Source organism: Natrix helvetica (assembly GCF_964273705.1).
Source record: "Natrix helvetica genome assembly, chromosome: 1".
Classification (NCBI taxonomy): Eukaryota; Metazoa; Chordata; class Lepidosauria; order Squamata; family Natricidae; genus Natrix; species Natrix helvetica.
In genome coordinates this window covers 103,394,968-103,416,441 of record NC_138548.1, presented here as the reverse complement: position 1 = coordinate 103,416,441, position 21,474 = coordinate 103,394,968, and positions in this window count along the sequence as shown.

The following is a 21,474-nucleotide window of genomic DNA, read 5'->3' as shown; positions in this document are numbered from 1 at the left end:
TGCCGTCTTTCTGTAAATCTTGGTGGGAGGGGATGGGGTGCTGGCTTTGTTTCAGTAAGTGGAATGATTGGTTGTGTGGTTGTATCATGATTGGTAGATTGGTGCTGATTGGTGCTGGCTGTGTGTGCATTGTTGTTTTGTATTGTAACGGCCTGGGTGGTGGGTGGTGTTCATTTGTTGACTAGGGCTGGTTTCCAGATGTTTGGGAGGTGGGAGGTATCATCACGTTTATTCATGTTGTGGGAGTGTTTCTCTATTTTGATGGCTTCCATAATTATTCTCTTGTTGAGGTGTTCTGTTTTGGAGATTAACCTGGCTCCTTCAAAATTGATTTCATGTCCTGTAGCTTTAAGGTGCTGGAAAAGGGAGGAAGTTTTTTCTTTTCTTCTTACTGCGTTCTTGTGTTCTGTGATGCGTGCATTTATTCTCCTGTTTGTTTGTCCTATATATGTTGCCAGGCAGATTTTGCATGGTATTTCATAGACTCCTTGGTTTTCTAGCTGGATTTTGTCTTTGGGGTTTCTTAAGACGTTGGCTATTTTTTGGTCAGTGGTGAAGGCTGTCTTGATATTGTGCTTGTGGAGAATTTTGCTGATTTTATCTGTGGTGCCTCCGATGTAAGGTCGCACCCCATCCCCTCCCACCAAGATTTACAGAAAGACGGCAGCTCCGTTCGCATTTTAAGCCAAAGACAGCAGCCTGAAGATGGCAAGTGAGATCTTGCCGAAACGTTGCCAAGACAATCTCAATCTTACACAGGAAAAGACCCGAATACAACAAAACCAGAATACCTACACCTGTGAAAATCTACGAAAACAAATGTGTGTGTGTGTGTGTGTGTGTGTGTGTGTGTATGTATGTATGTATGTGACTAAATGTATGACTAAAACACATGAAGAATGGTTACTGGAACTGGGCATGGCTAGTCTAGTGAAGAGAAGGACCAGGGGGTCAAGCTATCTTCCAAAGCACCTGAAGGCCAGACAAGGAATAATGGATGGAAACTGACCAAGGAGAGATTCAACCTAGAAAGGAGGAACTTTCTGACAGTGAGAACAATCAACCAATGGAACAGCTTGCCCTCGGAGATTGTGGGAGCTTCATTGCTTGAGACTTTCAAGAAGAGATTGGATTGCCATTTGTCAGAAATGGTGTAGGGTCTCCTGCTTGAGTGAGGGGGGGGGGTTAGACTAGATGACCTATAAGGTCCCTTCCAACTCTGTTAATCTGTTATCTTATCTACATATATTAAAGAGCAAGGCAACTGTGCTTGACAGTAAAATGGACAAATTGAAAGATGTACATAATAGCCCCAACTACAGCAAATAGATTTATGTACTTGATAGAATGATTATTAAAAGTGGGAAAACAGAAATTTGGAGACATGTGGTAGAAAGTAAGCACTTTACTGAGAAGAAAGAATGTTTATTGAAAAAAGAAAGAAAAGTGCTTCTGCTTGTTTGTTATGTGGAAGACATAGTTAAGTCTGTCAAGAAAAGTATAAAAGTTGAATAAAATGGGAATGCTTGTCATAAAACTAGAGGAAGGGTCATGAATGAATGGATGCTGAAAGAATGTGAATTGCATACAAAAATGAGTAAGTAAGCACATTAAGATACTTTAGTCACGTAGGAAGAATAAGAATAGAACTGCAAAACAAGTATACAAAGGAGAATGAATGAAAGAAGAATGGATGAATGGGAAGACTGAAGAACCATGTTAGATGGAATTGATTAGATTCTGGAGAAAATATGTAGGCATTTTAGTGTTATGAACTGAGTTTTGGCTAATAGTTTTAAGGAATCTGTTTTAATTCTTCTCTTGATTGAGAACTTTTATCCTAGAAATATTTGTGCTGGAAATTACTTTTTTAAAAGAACAAAGTCAATTATCTTGTAAATGGGAAAGAAAGGAGAATGAATGCACTAAATCAGTGATGGCTGAACTTTTTCCCATCGCGTGCCAAAAGTGTGGGGAGCAGGGGGGGTTCGTGCGCAGGTGTGCCCACACCCATAATGCTAAGCGCACGACCCCCCCACTTTTTTATTAAACTTGTTTTGTGTAAGAGACAAAAAGGACAAGTGCATTTAATCTCTTTCTATTAGAGCTATTGAAACCCTGCTGACCACTAAGAGTAAAGAACCTTTTGTTAGCTCTTTACTGCCATCCTATGGTCAACTGGGTTTTTGTAGTGCAGGTTTGGGATCTCTTTCTGAGAGTTCATATCTCTGCAGAATCGTTACCCTTTCTTTGCTGGGCAGACAGGCTTAACTGGGGCTGACATTTATTATTATTCCCACATAAAATCAGAAGGTCCCTTGAGCATTTTGCAAAACTGTATGGAATTTATTTGGGAATGGTAAAATCCTGGGAGCAACCAATCATTTCTATAAGTGTAGCAGCTACAGCCAATGTATGTTTGATACCCATAACAAAATAATAAAGAGAAAGGATTTGAAGCACAGAACACAAAGATGTCCTCATACCTGTGACTTGTTTCTGCAAATGAATATTTTGGAAGTATGGTTTTATGTTTGCTTTTCCTGCTCCAAAACAATGATCTGAGATGGAGCGGCAAAAACAATCAAAGCTTGAACATGAAAACAGAACTTAAGAATGTTAATTGCCCAGGTTAATAAACAGCCTGATGAACAATGTGATAAGAGGTGATTCCGCCTGCCTTAAATAAACTCCAGCAACTAAGCACATTGGGCTGTGTCACAAATATTGTCACTGCATTTAACTTTCCTAACAGCTGTGTTATCATAGGATTGTTTTTAAATGTTATTTATCTGTTTTAGGCACAGTAAAGTTTTATTTCAAGCCATTTAGTCAGGCTTAGTCAGGCCTAGTCAGGCCAATTTATATAAACAACTTTTCAAAAATTCAAGGGTCATTCTCAAAATATTATGCCCCAAAAGAGAGACAAAAGCAGGTTGGGGACCACAGTTGCTGATTTTTTAAAATCTTACAAAGGACACCTCTTTCCTTTATTTGTCTTTTGTTTATTTTATAAAGAATATCCTACTTTTCAAAAAAAAAGTGTTCCAGTCTTTATTGAAAAGAAGAAATATTCTTGAGTCCATGTTGTTCTTATTTCCAACTCATTTAAATTATGGCAAGCATCATGACTAAAGAGAAAATAGAGGCTGTTCCCATTGTCTTATTGCGTTTTAGATAGATAGATAGATAGATAGATAGATAGATAGATAGATAGATGATAGATAGATAGATAGATAGATAGATAGATAGATAGATAGATAGATATAGAGATAGAGATGCATGCACGCACACACACACACACACACACACTTTAAAAAAAAGAGTTAAAAGAGCATCTGTAACATGCCTGTGTTCACTGGCTATAAACTGTCTGTAAAACATTGGTTACAAAAATAAGAATACAAGGAAGAATGCAATGACAACATCAGGTGTGGTAGGTCTAATTGCCTGCTTGTTACACAAGGCCTGCTTCCAGCTGTTTCTATTCCTTGCTGTTTTCTAGATGTTCTTTGGGGTCTCTTGGGCTGGAAGATTTTTGGCTTTCAGCTTGAGTTTTAATGGAGCTATGTCATGGCTTGGAATTGTGAGAGCCTGCCTCTTCCAGAATAAGTAAAATAAACTCTATTTCCGGGTGAATTGTTGCATTACTAACTTTAGAATGCCTAGATAAGAAGAAAGTTTAAAACCTAGGAGGGCTTGATAAAATGTCTCATTGTAAATTCTTTTTGGCATCTTGGAATCTTCAAGTGTTCCAAGGCAGGGTTTTAGATTGTGACTCAACATGATGGCTCGGTATGAATAAAAGGAAAGAAGAAAATAAAGAAACAAACCAACAAAGAATTATATTGGGTTGTGGTGTAGACTTGTCAGAATAGGTAGATGATCTGGATAATGTCCTCCTGAACTAAGTTACCAATTTTCAGAGAGAAAAGTCATAGTAATAATGGAATACTTTAAATACTTGGAAAACCAGCCCGGGATAGATTAAATAGTCCTAACAATTCCTGAGAATTCCACTCATTCAATAGTGGAACAGATTACTTTCAGAAGTGTTGGACTCTTCCTTACTTAAGTCTTCAATCAAAGATCATGTAGCTTGTCAGACTGACAAGAATGCTATAGTGGTTAATTCTGCGCTGAGTGGATAGTTGGACTAGATGTTTTCCAAAGTACCTTCTAACATTTCAATTCTGTGATTCTATACCACTTGGGAAAATGTTTCTGATTACTTCTGATTTCTGAGGCATTTCCAAGAACTAGTCAATCCAAAATACACAGCAACTGCAAAAACTAACTGCAATCTAAAATACATAGTAACTGCAAAAATTCAACTTGTGGTTATTACATTACTAGATGTTACCACATCAACTATATTAATACAACAGCAATAATAACTTTAAGTCACAAAAGGAACATTTTAAATTATATTACAATTTTACATTTTCCTTTGTGGACTTAAAATTTAAGGGATGGGAGATGGGCAATTGGAATTAATCATACATAACTGTATAACTGGCATAATTGAATGCTTCAGTTGTTGGAAGCATTTTCCCCCTATTGTTACTTTTCATTTTAAACTGTATTGCGGTATTGATTAAACAGAAAAATTCTATTCATTTATCACAGATTAGAAAAAATGAGTTACATAAATACTTATTAATGATTTTAAGACATGCCCACTTAATTTTAAGTGAAAAGCAGTGAAAAGCTGCCACCTTATGGTCTGGAGAAAACTTTATATGTTTGCTCTAATAATTAATCCATGTATGCCTTTCTTTTTCATTCTACAAATTTAAACAAAATATATCTATTCCCCTTTTTATAGATGAAGAGCATTCATTACCTACTTTTTATTGGTGGTTTGGTTGCTTTTGTGTGTGATGTATTTGTGTTGCCACTGATCTAAGACACACATTTTGACTAACAACACAAGCTATTCTTGCTTTCTTCAGTTGGCATTCTCTAGATATACTGGGCTTCAAATCCAATAATTTTGAGCTAGCATGATCTGCTGGGAAAGACTATTTTGTGTTTGTGTTAGTCTATTTTATCAATGGTCCCCTAAGCAGGTTGGGATCCTGAATTGTTCTAATGAGAATCATTTTAATGTTTCTCTTCTACCGTGTAGTTTGTGAAGGGCACAAGCAACATTTCCTGCTCACCTTCTCTTCCTTTAGCATATGCATTTTTACAGCTGTTTCTACACTTTGGATGTTACCTAACCCTAAACACATTTATTTGCTCTTTCGTTATTTTGCAAGACTGCAGTTCATGAAAACAATGACAAAAGGGCCTGAATCTGTACAATTCCATCCACAAAAGGTTCATGAGAGGATTTCCAGTTCCAGAAACAATATCTTTTGTTGTTTTGCATTCTAATCTTTATTCAATTTTTTAATTTTCATTTTATTTTGAAATGCCTAAAAAGCTACAGCAAGACAGGTTAAGTACAAACAAACAGCATCAACAGCTGTGAAAGGGGAAAAAATGAAATGTAAACATCCTGTAACAAACAAAGCAAACAAAATTATTATGATTAACTATTTAAAATAACACCTGGCCTGGAGAACATCAAATTATCATGTCAAGCTTGAATGTAAGCAATACCCCCTCAGCTTTGAAGGATTCAGAAGAGAAACAGATTGCTCTTTTGAAATAGGAATAGCAAAATCAAGTATGCATCAGCATCCCAGCTACTGAAATACCATCTTTTTGCCAGAACTATGTAAGCCTAATCTCAGATTTAAATAATAACATTGGCGCTGAGTAAAGTTGTTCGGTATCAAGATCCAGATGGAGGCTCCAGCTCACTCCACAGAGTTGCTCACCTGTTTGTCTTATGTGTATTTTTATCTGTTTGATTGTACGCCGCCCCGAGTCCTTCGGGAGAGGGTTGCGGCTAATCAAATAAAATTATTATTATTATTATTATTATTATTATTATTATTATTATTATTATTATTATTATTATTATTATTATTATTATTATTATTATTATTATTATTATTATTATTATTATTATTATTATTATTATTAGACTACAGTATGTGTTGGCTTTGCTTAGAATGTTTTGTGAATGAGTCCACCAGTTAAACTATGGTTTAGCATACTGACTGATCTCAATACTTTGGATCCTGAGCTGATACACAAGAAGTTGTGGGTGCTCCAACATGAGGGTTTTAAGAAGACAGGACAACCATTTGTCTGAAATGGTGTAGAGTTTTCTGCTTGAGCAGGGGGTTGGACTGGGAGACCTCCAAGGTCCCTTCCAACTCTGTTATTCTGTTATGTACTGTTCAGAGAAAAATGTATCCTTAAGAGAGATTGCCATGAATTCCTGGCATATTAATTTCTGCCTTGCTGAAAACAGAAATTTAAAGGAAAACATGCACGGTGAATGTGATAGGTCTAGCTTTCACGTCCCCTGCTTGATGAATGCAGGTGCCCTTTTGCCTCCTAACCTAAGGTGTACAAAGCATTTTAAGTTTAAAATACTTGCTTTCAGCTTGACATGGATCGTTCTGATTATTTTGGAAGGGCTTTGAGACAAGATTTTTGCGAGCCTGAAATACCACCACAACAGTTGGAACAACCCATCCCAAACTTGAAACAACTGTTTGGAATATGAAATTAAGTGCTTGACATTTAAAATATTTTTGTACGCCCCTATTCTTACTCTGTTTTCCACCCTTCATATTTATGTTTACTTATTATTTAAAAAGCTGTTTCATAACTTTTCCTTTATAAGATCACAGTATAATTCCACTAGTACATCAGCTTTATCCTTATTGTATTTCAAAGAGATGAGAAAAGTGAATAGTTTATGACTATTTAAGTCATTTATAGTGGTCTACTTGGAGTGGGTGGGTGGGATGCTAATTAAGTACATTTCAATCCTTATTTGAAGCCTCCCTTTCATTGAATGAATTGCCAGTTCTTTCAAATATGCCTCCATTGGAATGTGCACAACTGAAGTGTAGTAACAGCTAATTAAATTAAGAGAAATGCTGTTAATTTAGTCTACAGTGAAATGAGGCTCTCTGACCTCTGTCTACATCACTCTGCACTTGGAAGGTACGTCTTGTCAGCTTTTCCATTTGTGGTCAGATGGCTTGTCAGTCAAGCCTTGGTCTGTGCATTTCATTTTTTGAGCAGAGGGATGACAGATCACCACAGGACAACTTCCTTGGTTCTGTTGCCCACAAGCTGAGGAATCAGTACACCCTGGGGAGCCAGGCGGGATCAATTAAAATACTTTGGATTTTTTTTGTTTAGCTCATTCGCTGCTTTGGCAAGAAGAAACAGTGTAGTCTAAGCTGTTTCCATTCCTTCTGGGATTGGGGCAGTGCGTTCTCTTACGAAGAAACTCTGCTTAAAACATAGGAAATTTATTGTGTTAGTATGGTGCTATTTTTTTGGGTTAGGTTTTTTTTGTGAGATTATTTATTAATTTTTGGTTAGATTATGTTCTTCATATGTAATGTGTGTTCCCAACTTTAAAGATCAGACCAAAATAGACATGAAACTTGTTCTTAAGTTGTTTTTTTCCCCCAACTAAAAAAATAGGAACAATTTGCTAAATTAGTTCACTTTGTATCTTTTTGCTGATATCTTTCATTAATTAAATGTGGCTAATAGATTGTATTTCATGGAACTATTTCTCTTATATGACACCATGTTACTATTAGAAGATATTGATATTTTCCCCAGATTTTGACAATTCAGCAAGCTTAGAATTTTGACTACTCGTATGTATTTCTTGCATTCAGTCTAATCTTGCCATCATATTAGAATGCAATCAGACTGAATGTATTCCATTTTGGAATACATTATTGGATGTGAATCATGAATGTATTCCAAAATGGATCCCAGCCCCAAATAGGGTCAAGATACTTTCCCAGAAGATCACTTCCAAAACGGCTCTGCAATTAAGACTACATTTCTTTATTTACCACCACAAAGACATATAGATACTTGGTCCAAACCTGTGATTCCAATGCATGGATCAACCTTCAGCATTTCACAAGAATGAATTAAGTGTTAGATTTGGCATACATGATGCCAAAGGAGAATTTTAAGAATAGTTTAAGGTTGGCTTGCAATATTGAAACATGATGTTTTATATTCCCTTTGCTATGGAGGCAAGAATTCAACATTTGAAAAACATCTGCGAGGGAATTTCAGTGACTCCTAATCAATGGTTCTTAGGGAAAAATGCAAATTAATTTTTTGTCCGTTTAATATTAAAGTGTTCTAATAATCTATCTGTCCTGCAAATGCCCATCCAAAGTCAGCTCTATCATTAACTAATTACATCATCCAGAAGATTTTTAGGTGTCATAAAAGGACAGGAATTGTTCTGGGCCTGGACCTTCTGTTAAGAAGAGCAACAGACATCTGTTCTCTCCATCTTTCATGTCACATTTTTTTTTCAGAATTCAAGATTTTTTAAAATCATTGTTTCCCTTCGTATGTGATAGCTTTATATGAAAAAACACTTAGACCCTTATCATTAAGAAAAAGGTGCATATATTATGGTCATGCAGGTAATACAAGCACTAAACCTCACCAAAGACAAATCCACAAAATATGATTCTGTCCTCTCTGTTTTCTGAAGGGTCATCCATAGAAGTAGCAGAATTCAAGATCACTTAAATTCATGTCAAAGAATGAATTCCTGATTTGGAACTAATGTCTTCCCATTTCCTTTTCCCTTCTATGAAACTAGAAATGGCCATGCGTGTTGATTATCTCACTCCCCTTTTTAAATATTGTACACTGTGAAAATGTATGTCAAGCTGACTTACAATATAAAATATAGAATAGCAGAGTTGGAAGGGACCTTGAGGGTCTTCTAGTTCAACCCCCTGCTTAGGCAGGAAACTCTACACCACTTCAGACAAATGGTTATCCAACATCTTCTTAAAAACTTCCAGTGTTGTGGCATTCACAACTTCTGGAGGCAAGTTGTTTCACTGATTAATTATTTTAACTGTCAGGAAATTTCTTCTTAGTTCTAAGTTGCTTCTAAGTTGCATCTAAGACTTCTATGTATCGGTTTTTGTTCTTTCATTCTTGATTTTTTGTGACTTGTCTTAGCCAGCAAGATCCCTCTCACAGTTATTACTACTGAACCATATGGATATGGACATGGATATATATAGATGATAGATGATAGATAGATAGATAGATAGATAGATAGATAGATAGATAGATAGATAGATAGATAGATAGATATAGATGGATAGATAGACAGACAGACAGACAGGCAGACTCACATGGATACACACACACACGCACACAAACAAAAGAATGACACATTTGCCAAAAAAGACCAAAAATAAAAGAATAACTGATCAATAAATCATTTAATGAATTATTTATAAAATCATTTTATAAGTTTATAAAATTTTGTCACTTATAAAATTAATTGATATCCATCTTCATATGCTGAGATACACAAACCATTCTATTTCAAAGAGAATCCTCTCTCTTGTGACTTTATAATAACAGGCCTATCTGTAATTCACTCACAGGAGGTGAGAATGTTGCGATGTTGTAATGGTCCCTATCTGACTTCAGTTATGCAGATGCTTAGTGCTCTGCTGGGGATGGGTAAGTTTAGCCTCACTTATTTACTCCATGAATGCTGAGGTGGGAACTGTTAAAGGAATCCCTGGGGTAAGCCCCCCCACCCCCATTTTCTATGCAGCAAAGGAATGATTTGATAGAAGCCTTTCTGCAGGTCTGCAAGGACAAGAAGACCTTCAGATTTTCATTGCTCTATCTTACTTGCATCCATTTGTATTTGGCTTTTTGGAATAGTAAACTTTAGTGTAGATGCATTTAGTCTGGTCAGTTTTTCATGTTTCAGTAGTTGTGTTCTAAGAATTATTTTCATCCGATTGTGCTCCACGGGATTCAGATCTCAGGAATTTCCAGCTCTTTGTTTGTTCCTGGATTTGGGGGGTGACTGTTAACCACAACAAATGTTGCAAAGGAAGCAATTCTGGAAAGTTCCTGTAAACAAATAATTCTTTTGCATTTGTCCCCTAGTTAATAACATAGCATTGTTTGCATCATTATAGTCTTAGGTCGGACAATAGGTTTCACTTGAGAAGAATGTGGGGGAGGAAGGATGCAGTAGGCTAGCCATGTCTCTAGTGGAACCCACTTTTTGACGTGCCTTTTGCAAGGAAAAAGAGCTTTAATAATAAGCATGTGTATTAAGTTTCTCAAAACATACTGTTGGGGTCATCAGAGCAACTGGCAGTGATGCGAGTTCTGTGACCTGCCTCTGAACCTTTCAAACTCATTTCCTGTCAAACCTCAGACCCAAGAGGACCAGCAAAGAGTTGTTAAGTTCTTCTCTAGAGCTGTCTCAAATTAGAATTCCAGGCATGGCTTGAATTCCATTCCACTTGTCCTCAACTGGCCACTTTCCATAACTGTGGATTATGAATGTTTATGGCAGAATTATTATCCAGGGGAACAGAGGAAATAGAAGTCATCAATAGGGTTCATCCTTTTGATCAGAAGAACAGCAAAGAATAAGATGCACCAAAGATGGTTATGGAAATTGTTAAAGACCACTGCAAATAACAGAGTGGTCTGAAAATGGGTAGTAAACTTTAAAACTCTTACTAGGTACTCCCATGTAACACCTTTCCTGCGTGAGCTGCACTGGCTGCCTGTGGCTTTTCGGGTGCGTTTCAAGGTGTTGATCGTCATCTTTAAAGCGCTCCATGGCTCGGGACCTAGTTACCTGCGGGATCGCATTCTACCCCACACATCCCTGCGTCCAATCCGCTCTCACAGAGAGGGACTCCTCTGGGTACCTTCCGCTAAGCAGTGCGGGCGGGCGGTGCCCAGGAATAGGGCCTTCTCTGTGATGGGCCCAACCCTCTGGAACGACCTCCCCCCCGATATTAGAACCACCTTGGACCTCCGCTCCTTCCGCAAGAAACTCAAGACCCACCTGTTTCGATTAGCCGGCCTGGCCTAATTGTAACTGTAATTGTACTTACAGGGAACACCCACTACTGACCTTCCTGGATGGCTTTTTAAATTTTAAATTTTGGGGTTTTAAATTGGTTTTAGAATTGTTTTTAATTATTTAATTAGTTTGGGTTGTATATACAGACGGTATGTTTGCGTTGTCCTGTCTGATGTTTTATGTTATGTTTTGTTGTTTTATATACGAACGGTGTGTACACTGCCCCGAGTCCCTACGGGGAGAGGGGGCGGTCTATAAATTTAATAAAACCTAAACCTAAACCTAAAAGTGAACAGAACAGAATAGAATAACTTTGTCACTTTGAATGTACACTAATTGGCATACATTAAAAATAACATTTCATTGCATACAGCTCTCAAAGGGTCACCACCTCCAATATATACTACATAACCATGACAGAATAAATAAATAAATAAATACAAAATTATGTATATACCCACATATATTATATGACACAGAGAAAGTTAAACTCTTCAATCAATCAATCAATCAATCAAATTTTATTTGATTAGCCGCAACCCTCTCCCGAAGGACTCGGGGCGGCGTACAGTCAAAAAGATAAAATACACATAGGACACACATACATACGAAAAAACAAGGACAATTACATTTGTGCATGGAGGAGAGTAGACCTGCAAGTGAAAGACAATAAACACAGCTAAAAACACAGTTAAAACACAGTTTAAAATCCCCTAAATAAAATTGCTGAATTAAAAACCCCTCAGGAGCGTAACGAAGTTATGGTTGGGCCAGGCCAGATATTTGAAAAAGGTGGGTCTTGAACTTAACACGGAAGGAGCGGAGGTCTGTAGTGGTCCTAATATCCGGGGGGAGGTCATTCCACAGGGCTGGGCCCGCCACAGAGAAGGCTCTGCTCCTAGGCGCCGCCCCATGACATTGTCTAGTGGACGGCACCTGGAGAAGTCCCTCTCTGTGCGAGCGAATAGGTCGTAGGGATGTATGGGGCAGAATACGGTCCCGGAGGTAACTAGGTCCTGAGCCATGGAGCGCTTTAAAGATCGTAATCAAAACCTTGAAACGCACTCGATAGACCACAGGAAGCCAGTGCAGCTCGCGCAGGTGTGGTGTCACGTGGGAGTACCTGGTGCTCCCCATAATCACCCGCGCGGCCGCATTCTGGACCAACTGTAGTCTCCGAGTGCATTTCAAGGGAAGCCCCATGTAGAGAGCGTTACAGTAGTCCAGGCGAGACGTCACCAGCGCATGGGTGACTGTGCGTAGAGCGTCCCGGTCCAATAGGGGGCGCAATTGGCGCACCAGGCGAACCTGATGGAACGCCCCCCTGGCCACAGCTGTCACATGTTCATCCATGGACAGCTTGGCATCCAGGAGGACGCCCAAATTGCGCGCCCGCTCCACGGGGGCAAGTTGAATGCCCCCAATGGCCAGAGATGGAATTATCTGGTTGAACCGGGGAGCCGGAACCCACAGCCACTCCGTCTTGGAAGGGTTGAGCCTGAGTCGGTTGTCATCCATCCAGACCCGTACGGCTTCCACACACTTAACTCAGTTGCCATAGATAGATTTCAAAAAAGAGGTTGGCAATTATTTTGATTATGTTTCATAATTTGGATTGGTTCCTAGTACTGTGGACATACAGTAGTGTAGTGTCCTACTCACTGTTTCTTTCCCCATCTTTGACTCTGACCTGCTGCCCTTGTAACTTGTCTATCTATCTATATGGTTGGTTAGTGGCTGACTGCATGTAAGTGTATGCATAATCAACTACTTCTGAAGGCCTTTATATCATGGTTAGCATAATGGTTACGCTTGTAGTCAAGACCATGCAGAAGGTTTGGGAGAGAGCTTCTAGGAATTCATGCCAAATGGCAAGTCTAGCAGCTGAGCTGATTCCTTGCACTTCTGGACACTATTTAAAAAAAACAACATGTGTCCAATTAATACCCCCAACCAAGTAAGACTCTGAGTCAGGTAATTCCTCAAAGTTCCATTTTATTAGAGATGTCATATTGGCACATCTGGGAAAATCTGAATCTGAAAGCCCCCCTGGGTTTTCCCCACCCAAAGGAAAGTCAAAGTCCCCTGCCCTACACCCACATGTCCATCACATAGTCCAATCAATCCACCGTCCCAACTGGAGATGTTCCCCAGTCATGCCTCCCCAGGTGCAGGCTGAACATCCTTGACTCCCAGAGAAAAGAATGTTGTTATGGCTATATATCTCCACCAACTTCATGCAATCCCCCTCCCATTTTCCCACAGCATGCCTATGCACTAAGCGTGGCAACCCTGAAGATCCAAAGAAAAAGATGGCCTCTAGGGCTGACAAAATGCTTACATTTTCATTAGTTCCTTTTACAGTGTCTGTCTTCATAGGCAGTGTGATAGCTCCATCTTAACCTTCTTTGCATGGCCTTGGAGCACCCTATCTGACTGACAGTAGTTTTCTGCTGATGTGGAAAATACATGAAAATAGACATAATACAAGAACGTTAAGAAAAACACCCGAATTTCTTTTAAAACTTGCTCTGACCCCAGCCACCTTTTGACGCTTGGCCTCCCAAATTATATGTGGGCTTTGGTCACCAAATATTGCTTGGTGGTAATCAAAGTTCAGGGAGGAAAAGATATGTAGCTGCTGGCATTGTTTTTGAGCTGAGAAGAAATGAAGTTGAGCTTCAGAAAACTATCTGAAGGCCACGTTGGAGATAGAGAGTGTCCATTCCCAAAAGGCAGTTCATGAAAAAAGGGAGGACATCAGGGTACTCCTGCATAGTAACCATATGTGACAGAGGCAGAAAATTTCAGATGCAAGAGATCATCTCATCTCCTAGTTTCTTAATCCCGGCTGAGGACACAAAGAAATCAAGTATCTGCGTATCTTACCTACCCTACCCTTCAACCTCCACACTATTTATGTAATTAAAATGTAATTTTAATTACATTCTGGAATCATTTGGGAGCACCATGCAACACAATGTTTATGCTGTGCTTTGTTGAACCCAGCTCCGGTAGTTCACAAAATAAGAAAGCTTCCAGCATTGAGTGGTTGACTCTAGGGACATTTTAGACAAAAGAAAGCTTTAAAAAAAGAACGTAGCTTTCCCAATAAATGAGGATTCAGCTCAATGGAATCACTGAAATATGGTAAGTATCATGTTTTGGTGTTGCTTCTCTTATCTGATGGGAAAGCAGTTGGATGGATTGATATTTCTTTCCTGAAAGTATATTCATTGTTACTAAAAGCTTACTAGCTTTTACTGAAATCAAGTGGTTAATTACTGATTTTAATGGCACTCTTGTGTATTCATAAAATTTCATCACTGTGCTCAGTTACTATATAGATAGGTTCTATCAGAGGGAATATTATCAAAATACCATAAAAGGCCTTTCTCTAATAAACGAAGAGAATAGATATATCCTAATCTGGAGAAGCCCTTTCAGGTGCTCTTAATGAGCACAAGAGAACTAAAGTGCACCCAGGATGTTTCCTGGCTCCGAACCCATTCCCTCCAGCCATTGTGTCCCGCACATCCTGTGCTTTGCTCCTCCTAACCTCTGCTTGTCCAGCCAGGAAGTCTCAAGGGGAGATAGACTTGCAAACACTGAAGGGAGAGTTCAAAGAGGGGTGATTACATGATTTCCACTCTTTTCCAAATTTCTGTTTGCAAGTCAGAGAGTACAAGAGGCGGAACTAAGAAGGACCCAAAGATAGAGGAGAATGGCCCTGTGCAAAGCCCCTAATGCTTAACTTTACATAATGGTTGTATTTATATCACTATTCTATTCCTGATTTTCTTCTAAAGAGTTCGAGATAATGTACTTAAAATCATCTTTTAGTGGGAGTCAAACAATGAAGTGACTCAGGCTGAGAAATGATTTTTAATTTAATTTAAAACAAACACCCTGAATTGTATTGAAATAATGTCATATTTTGACATTCATATCCTAAATCTCACACTGGTTAAAGGGCAGTAGCAAAATCTCAAAACATGTGGATGTAAATTAAAATATATTTAATATGTGGTCCTAGGGTACTTATATGCACTGTTGACTCTTATATGGTGATCCTCAAATCATTCAATAGTGACACATCATTTCCATAAATGAAAGCACTGGTGCTCTAGATCATTTAGCTCCTTGCATTGATTTAATCCACAATTCTTGTTCAAGAAGAACTTTTATCAGATTTATATTCTTCCTTTAATTTGGAAGCCGAGGGTAACGTATTGAGCTTCCATAGAGAAGAGTGCATAGAACTTCATGTATTTCAAGTTCTTTCTGATATTAGTCCTTGCAGCTTTGATTCTATTTATTAGTGGAAAATTTGGATATCACTTTGAATTCCATGATAGAAGAAAGTAGAATAAAATCAGGGGTGGTATACACGTACCTTCCTTACCGGTTCGCAAATGTGAGGAGCATGCGGGCATGCTCGCTTCGCTCACAAGCATCACCTCCGTACATGCACAGATCTTTCCGCACATGCACTTTTGGTGAAAAAAGGGCAAAAATGGGATGCCATAGAGCCAGGTGTGGGTGGGTGGAGCCACTTGTGATTTCTGCTACTATTTCGGGCAATCCGGTCCAAACCGGTAGAAGATCACCTCTGAATAAAATATGTTCATTCTCTGCCAGAGATTATTTATATAATAACTACGTATATATACTAACTAGGGGACCATTTCCTCTTGGTGCCTCCATCAAGTGAAATGAGGTGGAATGATTATAGGGGAGAGGTGCTTCTCAAAAAGTGGAGTCTCACTTTCAAAATGCTTTTCCTGGGAGGCAGACTTGGTGCACAAGTCAACATCTTGTTTTAAAATAACTTTCTATATGCTTAGTAACTTTGTTGTAGTACATCAGTTGCACTACAAGTTGAGTTACTGGGGGACTTGGCATTATAGTAATAAAATATTAGTTAAAGCATTCCTTCTTTAGAACAAAAGGTACAGGATTGCAGGGGAATTATGCAGACATAGCTAGAAGTGTTCTGCCAGGCTTAGCCCAAGAATGACAGAGAGCAATCTAGACAGAATTTAGTTCTTTAGTTGCCTACAACACAATAGGCAGAATCTTGCCAGATTCTCTACTCACCCTAACTAATATATTCTGGAAGATTCCAGGGAGTGGCTATCCTAAGTCTCTTTCTTTATATGAGTTACTTGAATATCTTAATTTTTAAAGGATTTTAAAATCCTTTATGTTGAATACCTAGTGAAGAAAGTTTTCTTTTTCTTTTTCAAATGTATTTTGTTTCCTGAACATTTTTTAGTGTGGATAATGTCTTACATTGAAATTAGTAGTGACTCAGCTCATCAAACCACAAGATTTTCATGTGAAATAAATTGATTTTGCTATGAGACTAATACACAGAATACCTTGTCTTTAACCAAACACTATCAAATGACCTTTTGGAAGAGAGGGAAGCAAACTGTCGATCATGACACTTTCGCTTTCCCAATTATCCAGCATTCATCATTAATAATATCTCTTGTTCTTTGGGTATTTCTAAATCCAACTTGACAATCTGGCATTTCTCTTTCCCTGTAAGCTAAGGCTTCAATTTGTGTTGGTTGTTCTTAAGAATTATTTTCCTAGCATGTGAAATTAAGGTTATATAATTTGCATACTTTGTTAAGTCTCTTTTCTTTGGCATTGGTACTGTGTAGGCTGACCGTTTCCAGTTTGTTGGGCTACTATGTCATTTTCCAGACTTCCTTCCATAGTTTGGTTAGAACTTCAGAGATTCTTCTGTTGCTTGACATGTTTCTCAAAATATTCTATCCTCTCCTTCCAATTTGATCATGACCAGAATTCTGATCTAACTTCATATTTTAATACTAGAGAGCCTTGTAATAAGGAATATCTTCTAAGGTATCTTGGGTGTTGGCATCTCTACTACACATAATTTTAGTATTTTACTTTCCAATTCTGTTTGATCATTTTGGAATAAGTTTTTATTTACTAATTCAAGATTAGAATCCCCTTCCGAGTTTGGAGATCTTTTGTAAGACTCCTTGTTTTTCTGGTTCCACTTTTGATGCCTTTACCAATGTTGTTGCTTCTTGTCTCTTCTAATAGTGCTTTGAAAATCTTTTGTTAAGCTCCTTTCTGAAATCTTTGTCTCTCTCAGCTTTTGTCTTTTCTTTTCTTCTTGGCGATTTCTATCATTTGCTCTTATGTCCAGTTGATTTCCTTTGTTTTCTGAGTTTTGGCAGTCTGTTTTCACATTCTTTGTCTTCATTTTACTTTTTCTTTGGTTCCCTATCATGGGGTTCAGCACTTCAAAGTGATTCCTAAGGTTCTTCTTGAAAATCATATTTTATCATACCATGGAAACATATTGCTGTTATGCTTTAACTTGACCTGTTCACACTCAGCACCTGGCTATTCTATTATAACTGGTGGGCTTGTTTAAAGCATTCATGTTTAAAAAATAAAGCAAAAATGGAACACTAATTTAAAACAATTAGCAATCATAGTTAAAATGTCTGTACTTTTCTACCAGCCATAGCTGTACCATATAGATAGAACTCTTGTATTTCACCGAGAACAGACTTAGTAGCAGCATTATATGAAGATAACTTACTAGAGAAAAGACAAGTAGTTGAAATTGTCTTGATCCTTATCACACTAATCCCCATGTAAAGCACATTGCATAAGTCCAGACATGAAATGACCAGAACTTCAATAAGTGAGCACACAATAAGTGATCCATGTAAGGCCACAAGTGGTCCATAACCCACAAGCTCTTCTAGCTGCGACTGGCACTAAGATTTTTGAGCAGGAGTTGGTGGTGAGTCCAGGAGAATCCCAAGTTTGCAGACAAGATGTGTCTGGAGTAACGTCACCCTATCCAGAACTAAGGATGTCATCGTCCCAGATCTTGAAGCTCCATATACCCAAAGCAAGTCAGTCTTGCCAGGGTTCAGCAAGACTATAGTCCCCCCTCCAGTCCCTCAGCTTCCAGACACTGTGAGAGGGCAGTGATAGTATCACTTAGGTCACCAGGGGTGGAGATACAAAGATGAATATCATTAGCATACTGAAGGTACCTCATGTCATGGTGATGGATGATCTCACCCAGTAGCTTCATGTAGATGTTATAAAGGAGTAGAGAAAGTACCAATCCCTGTGATATGCCAAAAGGAGTAGGTGTGGGCTGAGTTCTCACTCACTTAACACCAGATTGGAACTGGCCTTGGGGAAAGGAACCAACCCAATCCAACATGTGCTGCCAGACTTCATATCCGGCTCAAAAGGATACCATGGTTGGTTGTATCGAAGGCTGCTGAGAGCTCAAGGAGAACAAGGATGGTTGCACTATGTACAGACTGCTCTTGCCAAAGATCATCCACCAGTGTGTGATCAATGCTGTTTCTGTGCCATACAGGCCTGAATTTTGACTGAAAGGGGTCTAGATAATCTGTTTCATTTAGGACCCTGAAACTGCCAACCAACCACATTTTCTACCAGCTATCCTAAAAAGGGAAGATGGGAAACTGGTCAAAAATTGTCCAGGCAGGTAGGATTAAGCAATGGATTTTAAGGAGGAGCTGAACCAAGGCCTCCTTAAAAGGCCGTGGGAACATCCCCTCCTGCAGTGAAGAATTTATCACTGCCTTCGCTCACCTGCTAGTCACCATTCTGGGTGGGGGATCAGAAGGATCTAATTGAAAGGTGGTTGCACTGTTGCATTGAGGTTCCTGTCCATTTCCTCAGGTGCAACAAAATCGAACTGTTCCCAGCTAACTGAGAAAGAACTTTCTCCAGGCATCTCACATGGATCTGCGCCACTCATGGGTTCCAATTGGGAACTTCCATTGTGATGGATTATCCCTTCTATAATCTCAATCCAGCCTGCCCATCAAACTGATAATTCTGATATGTAGGAAAATATATTTGGATACACACACACCCACACCCACACCCACACCCACACACACCAGGGGTGGGTTTCTGTCAGCAATACTGCCAGCTTGGTGCATTCGCATGCGCGGTTGCCTGTAATGTCAAACAAACATGCTGCGGCAACTGGGGAAACGTTTCAGGGCTGTGGTGAGCCTGCCGTCCTACTGGTTTGGTGACCCAGTCTCAATTTCCACAACCGGTTCGCCTGAACCAGTGCGAACCAGTAGCAACCCATCTCTGATATATACACAGAAAATTAGATGTATATCCGTTTTAAAAATCACACACTTGTATAGAAAGCTAGAATGTGGCTATATAGTAAAGACTATAGGGTGACATCTGCTGTTAAAATTTCAGTGTCGCTTTGCCGTAATTGGCCTATATTGTTTTTGAGTCTTTGCAACAATGTTTCACAAAATGCATACAGCATATTGAGATGTCTTAATACATTTTTTTCCTTGTTGATATCCAGCCCCATAATATATCTCTGGAACATGTTAGATGTTTGAAGGTGAAAATATACACTATGTTGAAATGTAAACATCTTGTTGGATAATTATTCATTCTAATGGATGTCTGCAGTATTTTGTATGGAAATCACTTCTCCCACTGTTAATATATGTATATCTTATATTTATGCAGTTCTAAGTCAGAAACAATTGGCTTTCTTCTCATTTCTTTTTAAATAGATCATTAAAAGTATACTCATGTAGTGTAGTCACTCTCTAAAGTCTGCACAACCTCAACAGCTTCATAACATTCTTTTGTCATATTATTCTTGTAGTCTGTCATTTTTAAATCCACTTTCAGATCAGTCTTGTCCAGTAAAACCTGTTCTTCTTTCATAACAACTTTTAAGAACAACGTATCACAGTCTAACATGGTCTAGAGCCAAATCCTCTTAAAATTTAGTTCTAGATCAATTACTCCAAAATATTCATTAATATATTCAATGTTAAAATATTCTGCCCTACACCATAATGTTTATATTATTTTATATTAGCAAGTCAAGTATTATTTTTCTTTAATTGTAATCTTCAGTACTTTTGGGTTCCTTCTATTGTTCAACCCTCAAAATCTCATCCTATCACGATGTTTTTAACAGAATTAAAAACAGAAGCCTTTTTCCCTAAAAGCCTTTTTCCATTAAAGCCTTTTTTCCATAAGCAGCACTTGTGGGCGATCCCAGGCGGTCTATTTGTCTGTAGAGAAACAGCCAGTCTACTTGCTTCCTACTTCCTACTTGCTACACTTCATTCTGCTGCAATCGTAAAAGTAGAGCTTTTTCAGTTTGCAATTTCTTCTCCAGAAATCCAAAGATGAAACACTGGACATAAAAAGGAAACTTAATCTTAATAATTAAAAGGGATATACAAATAAGAAACTGAAAAGGCTCTGGATAATTTTTGTAGGCTGGATTTACAAAAGAGGCTTCTTAAGGTTTTGAAGAATTTTGTGAGAAGCAACGTAAGAAAAATGAAAAGAAATCAAGTTCTAAGACATTATTTGATGGGACTAAAGAGCGAGATTGTTAAAAATAAAAGGAAGGAGTGTAAAGTTGGTTTATTTGATCAAGGTTAAAATAGATATGTTCTATTGTATCTTTGGTAAGCCTTTATGGATTTTTGCTCACCAGGATTGAAATGATGAAGTTTTAATGATTTGTTTATAGAGAAGAGATTAGATATGGGAAAAAGAGACCATTTGTTGTAAGTAACCAAAACTGTTTATACTTATTGTGTAATAAAGGTGCAAATCTTTTCTTTATGTGTGTGTGTGTGTGTGTATGTGTATATAATTTTCTATTTTTCTTTTCTGCACTTTCTAATTTTTCTTTTTCTTTTTGGTTTGTATTAATTTTTGTATTGTAATTGTGTTTTTAAAATAAAATTACTATTAAAATATTAAAAAACAGGCTTAATAATATTCAACCATATAAATGATTTTTGAATGTGCAAGCTTTAAGGCATTTTGTAGAACAGTGAAGGTTAAAAAAAGGCATATGCTGTTAAAAAGGGTAAAATTTGTAAAATAGAAGCTTAGAGTTGCTTTAGAAATATTAAGTCAGCCTTTTAACATTATGATAGCAATTGGGAGCTATTTTTGCAAAATAGCATAAGACATAAGAACAAAACTGGACTATGAATTTGAGTGGATGATATGAAAGATCACTAGCTTCCATTTTGTTGCCAAGAAAACATGACTCAATATAAATGTTACCTTTGTGTCTTATATTTACGGCTGCAGCTTTACAGATTCTTAATGCTGATCAGATTCCAGGAGATGAAGAAACAATTCTCCATCCATCTAGAATTGCTCACAGCCTGACATTAATGAACACTGTAAAGTTTTGTGCCAGACGGCTGTTATTTTAGGTAAAATGGGAAAGAGCTTCAGAGAAGACCCATTTTATAGAAGATGATGAGGTCTCTTGTGGTCAGTGGGCCAAGAGAAAGGCTTGGCCTAAGCCTCGTCCTTCTTAATCAAAGTAAGCACTTTACTATTTTCCTTACAAACCACAAAACACTATGGGGATCGACAGCCTTGGTGAAAGAAAA